Genomic DNA, 6,132 nt, shown 5'->3' with positions numbered 1-6,132 from the left:
ATATGATTTTTTTTTCTTTTCATGTCCGCGTGGTTTCATTGTGTGATGCGTGGTTACATAATGTAACCTAACTGTGTTCTCACAACAGAGGATGTGACAGAATAGAGGTCAGAATGACTTACTGAGCTTATACTGTGTTTCATAAGAGATCTCTATGTAGGTTACACTCACCAAATATGTCACACCATAACGCTTTCTTGAGGGACTTTCTTGAGGCGATGATATAAATCATATGCAAGTCAAGCATTTTGTTTGAAGTTATCCAAATTGCTTATATCCAGGGCTGTAGCAAGGATGTTAGAGATGCTGAGGTCATGAGGCAAAGTCCTCCTAACCCCCCACGCCCCCAAGACACCTCAAAGAAAGTCTCTAAAATTGTTTAATTATAGAGATTTTTCATTGAGTTAGCGATTATATCTTCTGCAAAAATATTGATCATTGTAGCTTTAAATAAATTAAAGCTATAATCAATATTTTTATATTAATAAAAAATGACAATGTGAAAGGAATCCCTCATAGTGACAAATCCTCATATTATTAATCACTCAACTTTGCAGTTCTTCTTAGCTCTACATGGCTTTTTAGTAGCTTTCAGCTCGTTGTTTTGGTTTTTACCACCCACAACTTTACTGTTTCGGTTCACTCTCACCGCTGTTGTCAACTTGTTTGCAGCACACAGCTAATTTCAGTGATAAAGCTCTGATAGAATCTGCTGTTCACTATCTGTCCATCAAGAAACAGAAAAACAAACTTAGCAACAACCTGATGAACATAGTGGAGCATTTTTGCAGTTAAAGATTTCCCTCAGGAGTTGGTGAAGACCAAAACAGAGCTAAAAATACACTAAATTTCGGACTTACATTCGCCAGGTCGACACAATAATGACTCCAAATCTTGTTGTTCTGTGTCTGCTGGAGGTATAAATAAACAACTGCGTACTAACATGTTTACCACATGAACTTTATAAGGTGATATTATGTAAGTGTTGTGTTTACAGATTCTTTTGCTGCCCAAGGTGGCCAAAAAGAAAAAAAAAACAATGATTAAGGTTTAGATAGAGCAGTTACTTTAAGAAAAGTCTTCTTGAAATCATTGCTCATACACCTGACTAACTAAAGTCTAATTCAAATACCCGCCCAAGAACTTAGTTCCTATTTTTCCTCTAATTATTGCCAGATTACATAGTTACAAAATTATTAGGAAATTAACCTACTGGAAAATTACGGGCTATAAAATAAACCAATTTCTGGTAAGGAAATCCTGTATTTATTTTTTATTTCGTTTGCATAAAAGTAATCCAATTTTTTAAAAAAACAGTGGAATTAGCCTAAAGTAAGTTTAACTTGTAAACTTCCCCCGAGGTTGCTGAAGCCCCCATATTCCCAGAAAAAAAATACACACATCATAACCTCAATGGCAGCCCTATTTATATCATAACTTTACTTCAATTGATTTACAATTTAGCCAATACAAACACATTAATATGTCCTGTCTACTATCCAGACATTGTACTGCACACTAGCTTTGTTACACTTGTATAGACATTGTGCAAACTGTTGGAGGTTTTGTTTACACCGTCTATAAAAATGTTCTTCAGTTGTTCTCTCTGTTCTCTGACAATGCAGGTGGTGCCCTTTGAGGCTGAAGAACAAAAGATTATTAATAAAGCCACAGTTTCCTGAGGTAGACAGAAGGGTCCATCCAGGCGTCACTCCATCAAATATTTGTGTGATTATTAATCATTTATTAGAGATATATTATATGTTCTTTATGTGTGTTTAGATTTTCCTCATGTTTATTACAAATATAACTACATTTCTGGTTTATGCTTCAGAGCTTACTTTACATTTCCTTACTTTTGTGAACTTGATTCTCTTTTGCAACCTAAAAAGATACTACAGTGCAAACTGCTTTATCTTGAACAGTATTAAATAAACAGGCAAAAACAGTCAATAGCTACAGACCTTTGCAAATGGATCCCCCTAGAGGTCTTTCAAAAGTTAGTTTATTCAGTCAATAAGCCTTTTATCCCTCAATCTCGCGGAAAAATAAAATGTATCACACTGAGTTGAATGGGCTTTTTTATTTGCACCCATAAAGCTGCAATACCTTTTAAAAGCCCACACTTGCACTGCAAAAATTACCTAACCCTTTAACCTATCATCAGGCTCCAGGGATTCCAGGGATTTATTTTGCATGGCAGTGTGTCTGCATGAAGATTCAGCTGAGACTATGTCCAAGACTAAATTAGTTACAGTCAGTGACAAGTGAAGTCTCTTCTCTATGCCAGCCTCAATGAGAGCCTTTACAAAATAATAACAGTATGTATGTATGTATGTATGTGTGTGTTTGTATGATGCAAAGAGGCAGCCTAACGGTTAACCACAGCAATATACCATTAAATATTAGCTTTTTACTCACAACAACAAAAAACATCCAGTTACTTGCCATGCACAAGTCACTAGTTAGTGCGCTATTTAATGCTGTCATCTTTCGACAATTATATAAGCACAAGAGCCATCATACACAGCTAAATAAATGACACAGGAATTGTATTTTTATGCTGCGGCTCTGGGATTTTTACATTTTCTGGGAGACATCTGAACAGCATCATGTGAAGTATATAAACGACGGCATACAACATGCACCATGGCATGCTGGATTTGTTTTATAATTTATAGGTTGTTCCAGGCTGAATGCAATATCATTTCTACATGTAAGAGATGTTGCCCCTTGAGTGTAAATCTAACTGAGCTATTTATAGACGACTCTATATTCCCTCTGCTGGCATATATCTCTAGAAAAGATCATCATATACTGACATATTCAATCTATTATCATACAAGCATAATTCTGACATGAAACACTTAATACAGTTTTATGTATGTGGGAAAACAGCTGGTACATATTGCCACAGAGAGGGAGCCTTTAGTCCAGTGATTTCTCTTCTGTTTGAGAAGTAGGAGGGGAAAAAAGATATGAATCAGATGGATGAGCGAGGGCTTAGCCTGGCGGTTATTGATCCCTTTGCTCCAGGAATGATCCAGAACTCATTTGGAGACTTTTTCCCCCTCCTTTTTGTTCGATACATCCTTAAAGGCTTTCCAAAAGACTCTCACACACACAGTTTGGCACACTAGGTGTGGAGCTGATAGGATGAGATGTTATCAGTTGGAATAAATCTATTTCAATATGCCAAGCATTTCCCCCTCATCAGGCCCCCACTGACTTGATCTGTGTGTGAGGAGAAAAGATGCATTACTGCTCTGATTAAAGATAATATGTTTGTCTAGACAATCTGTTTAGACTTGTTTCGTGATGGAGTGGATAGGCGTGTATGTGTGTGTGTGTGTGTGTGTGTGTGTGTGTGTGTGTTTGTGGATCTTTCATTTAGTCTCCTGTCACATAAAATGACAAGGTGCAGTAAATACTCACATGAATATATGCAGACATATATTCAGGTGGCACAGGTCTTTTTGCAACACATAAAATTCATTATAATCTTCTATTTGGACCACAAGCCTTCTTCAACCACACAGAAAATATACTTAACATTGTTTTTAACACCTTGATAGTTGATGACTTCTTCTAATTTTATGAGAATCTCTTATAAATATGATTTTGAACAGATGACATATTTCAGAAATATTGGTAAAACATGGTTAAACAAAATGGATTTTCATTACATTACATCTGTGATAGGTGTTGACAGTACAGATTTAGTAGGGTTTACGCAGCATTACTCCACCCAGATCCCACATCAGTCTATTAGGATTTATATTATTAGAGTTTTATTACAGTTTGCTCTTAAGAGATCCAACAGGGATTCAGACCTCTCCGGACTCAGATTGATGCCAAACATGAGTAACGTCACCTTCATCGAGCCCAGTTTGTGGCAAAGGAAATGGTTATCACTTCAATATATTTTATATACTGGGTTTTAATAAGGTCAAAAGAAAGGAAAAAAAGTATTTAAATGGGGAACATTTGCATTTATTGGTATATTATTCTGCATATAGCAGTGGAGTCTGTAGGGAAATAAAGCTAATATCAACTTAATTGTTGGTTAATAGTTATAAAATCTGTATTTTTGTATTTTTATCAGTTATGCTATTAACTACAAGTCAGAAATGAAATGGTGGTTGGAGATTGGGATGGTCATACCTGCAGCCACACCAGCAGTCTGAAATATTTAATATGTTTTTCATCCACATTCACTTTGATTCTGCTTCTTCTCATTGAGGTTTAAATTGAGTTAGCAGCAAACTGTGTATGTAATGTTTATTTGTAGTTAATTTATTTATTGTGTTATGTCCATCCTTCGTGTCTGTTAATTGGTTTGGCCAGTCAGTATATACTCTATATTCCCCTCAGGTGTCGTTAGTTAGGCCAATTTTGTCTTTGTTAAGGTCAGTTAAGTTATGTAGTTCAGTTTACTGTATTTTGATTTCAGTTCTGTCTTACTGACTTTTTTTTTAGGGCCAGGTTTAGTTAATTATCACATTTGCTTGTTAGTTGAGTGTCATTTTTTGGGTGAATAAAAATCCACTTTTTTGAAATAAACAAAAAAATTGTGTCCTTGCCTTGCTGTTCAGTCCCTAACAGAGATAAAACCCAGAGCCAAACCCAAACCTAGTTTATCTGAATATCACTCTAACACTCCTGCTTCGTGTTTTTCTAAATGTTTTATGTTTTTGCACACAGCTAACTGTTGGAGCGCTCATAAATGATTCAGGACCAGCACATTGCAAGGGATTATGCTCGTATGGACATAGAAGGGTGTTTATCATTCAGAGGATTATGTTTTTCTTAAGAAAGAGCCTTGCAGTATCTTCATTAGTGATTGATGGATCATCGTGTGCTAAGTAAACACACACCTAGCAGCAAATTCTCTCCCTGAAATCAGATGAGAGTGTCTCCTCTCTTCAGCTCCGGCTACCTCACTGGCATTTCCTGGAGCGCGGAGAGTCTGGCTGAGAAGAATAGATGGTGTGCATTATAATGAACATGGGCTGACACCGCCTCATCCATCATTCCACCCAGGAAAATTATAGCAGTGCCAGGGAGAGAGGGAGAGAGGGAGAGAGACTTTAAATCACAGGACGTCTACAGGTCTAACTCCTCTCTCAGACTGTCATCAGCTCATTGTTGTTGTTTTTCAACTGTCCAGTCCACTTCTGGTTTGGGTCACAGAGGGACACTGTCTAACTGTTTGTCTCCCTGTCAGTTTACTGTATCCCCACTCTAACTCTCTTGTTGTATATTGCCTTAAATATTCTTCTGTCTGTTCCTCCTTATATGCTTATATTACCCATGTGGGCTGCAACTAAGGATTATTATTACTGACAATTAGTCTGTTGGTTATTGTTATGATTAATCACTCAGATGATAGTGAAAAATGTCGATCACAAGTGCCTACAGTGAGGTGACGTTTTCAAATTGCTTGCTTTTGTCCAAAACCAGTCCAACATCCAAAGCTATTCCATTCACAATGATATAAAGCAGCAAATCCTTACACATTTTTTGGCATTTTTCCTTGACAAATGACTTGCACATTAATTTCCTGTTGATTGACTAATCAGTTTTGCTCACTCACTCTTCAATCTAGTGTCACATATTTTAATATTTTGCTGTTGTGTGTCCCATGTTACCTCTCTGCACTTTGCTACTGATGAATGTAATGTGCTGTGTGTGTGTCTTTTAGCAGAAGATACACTCCACTGACCACAATCCCGTCTCCCCTGTGAGCCCACTGCGCCCAGTATAATTCATCCTAATACTGGTGTGTTTTTTACATGCACATTTCTCAACACGCCAAAGATTTGTCTCAAGGCACCGAGACACAATTTAATTACACTGAGCATACTTGTGCTTTTTGGGCTTTTTGAATTTATTATATCAAAGGACATACTGGAGGTGACGGTGTGTTTACGTGTGTGTGTGTGTGTGTGTGTGTGTGTGTGTGTGTGTGTCTGCATCTGCCTGTGCGTGCATGTTCATCTGTGATCTCGAGTGATTCACTCAAGCACTGTGAAGACTGTTGTAATGGTGTTTCCGCAGCATATTGATTTCACGATGAGCAGACGATGTCTTTATAAGATGACTCGAGAGATGGGAAATTAGATGTTATCT

The sequence above is a fragment of the Thunnus albacares genome, chromosome 18, assembly GCF_914725855.1.
Source record: "Thunnus albacares chromosome 18, fThuAlb1.1, whole genome shotgun sequence".
In the NCBI taxonomy this organism is placed as follows: Eukaryota; Metazoa; Chordata; class Actinopteri; order Scombriformes; family Scombridae; genus Thunnus; species Thunnus albacares.
This window is presented reverse-complemented; position numbering follows the sequence as displayed.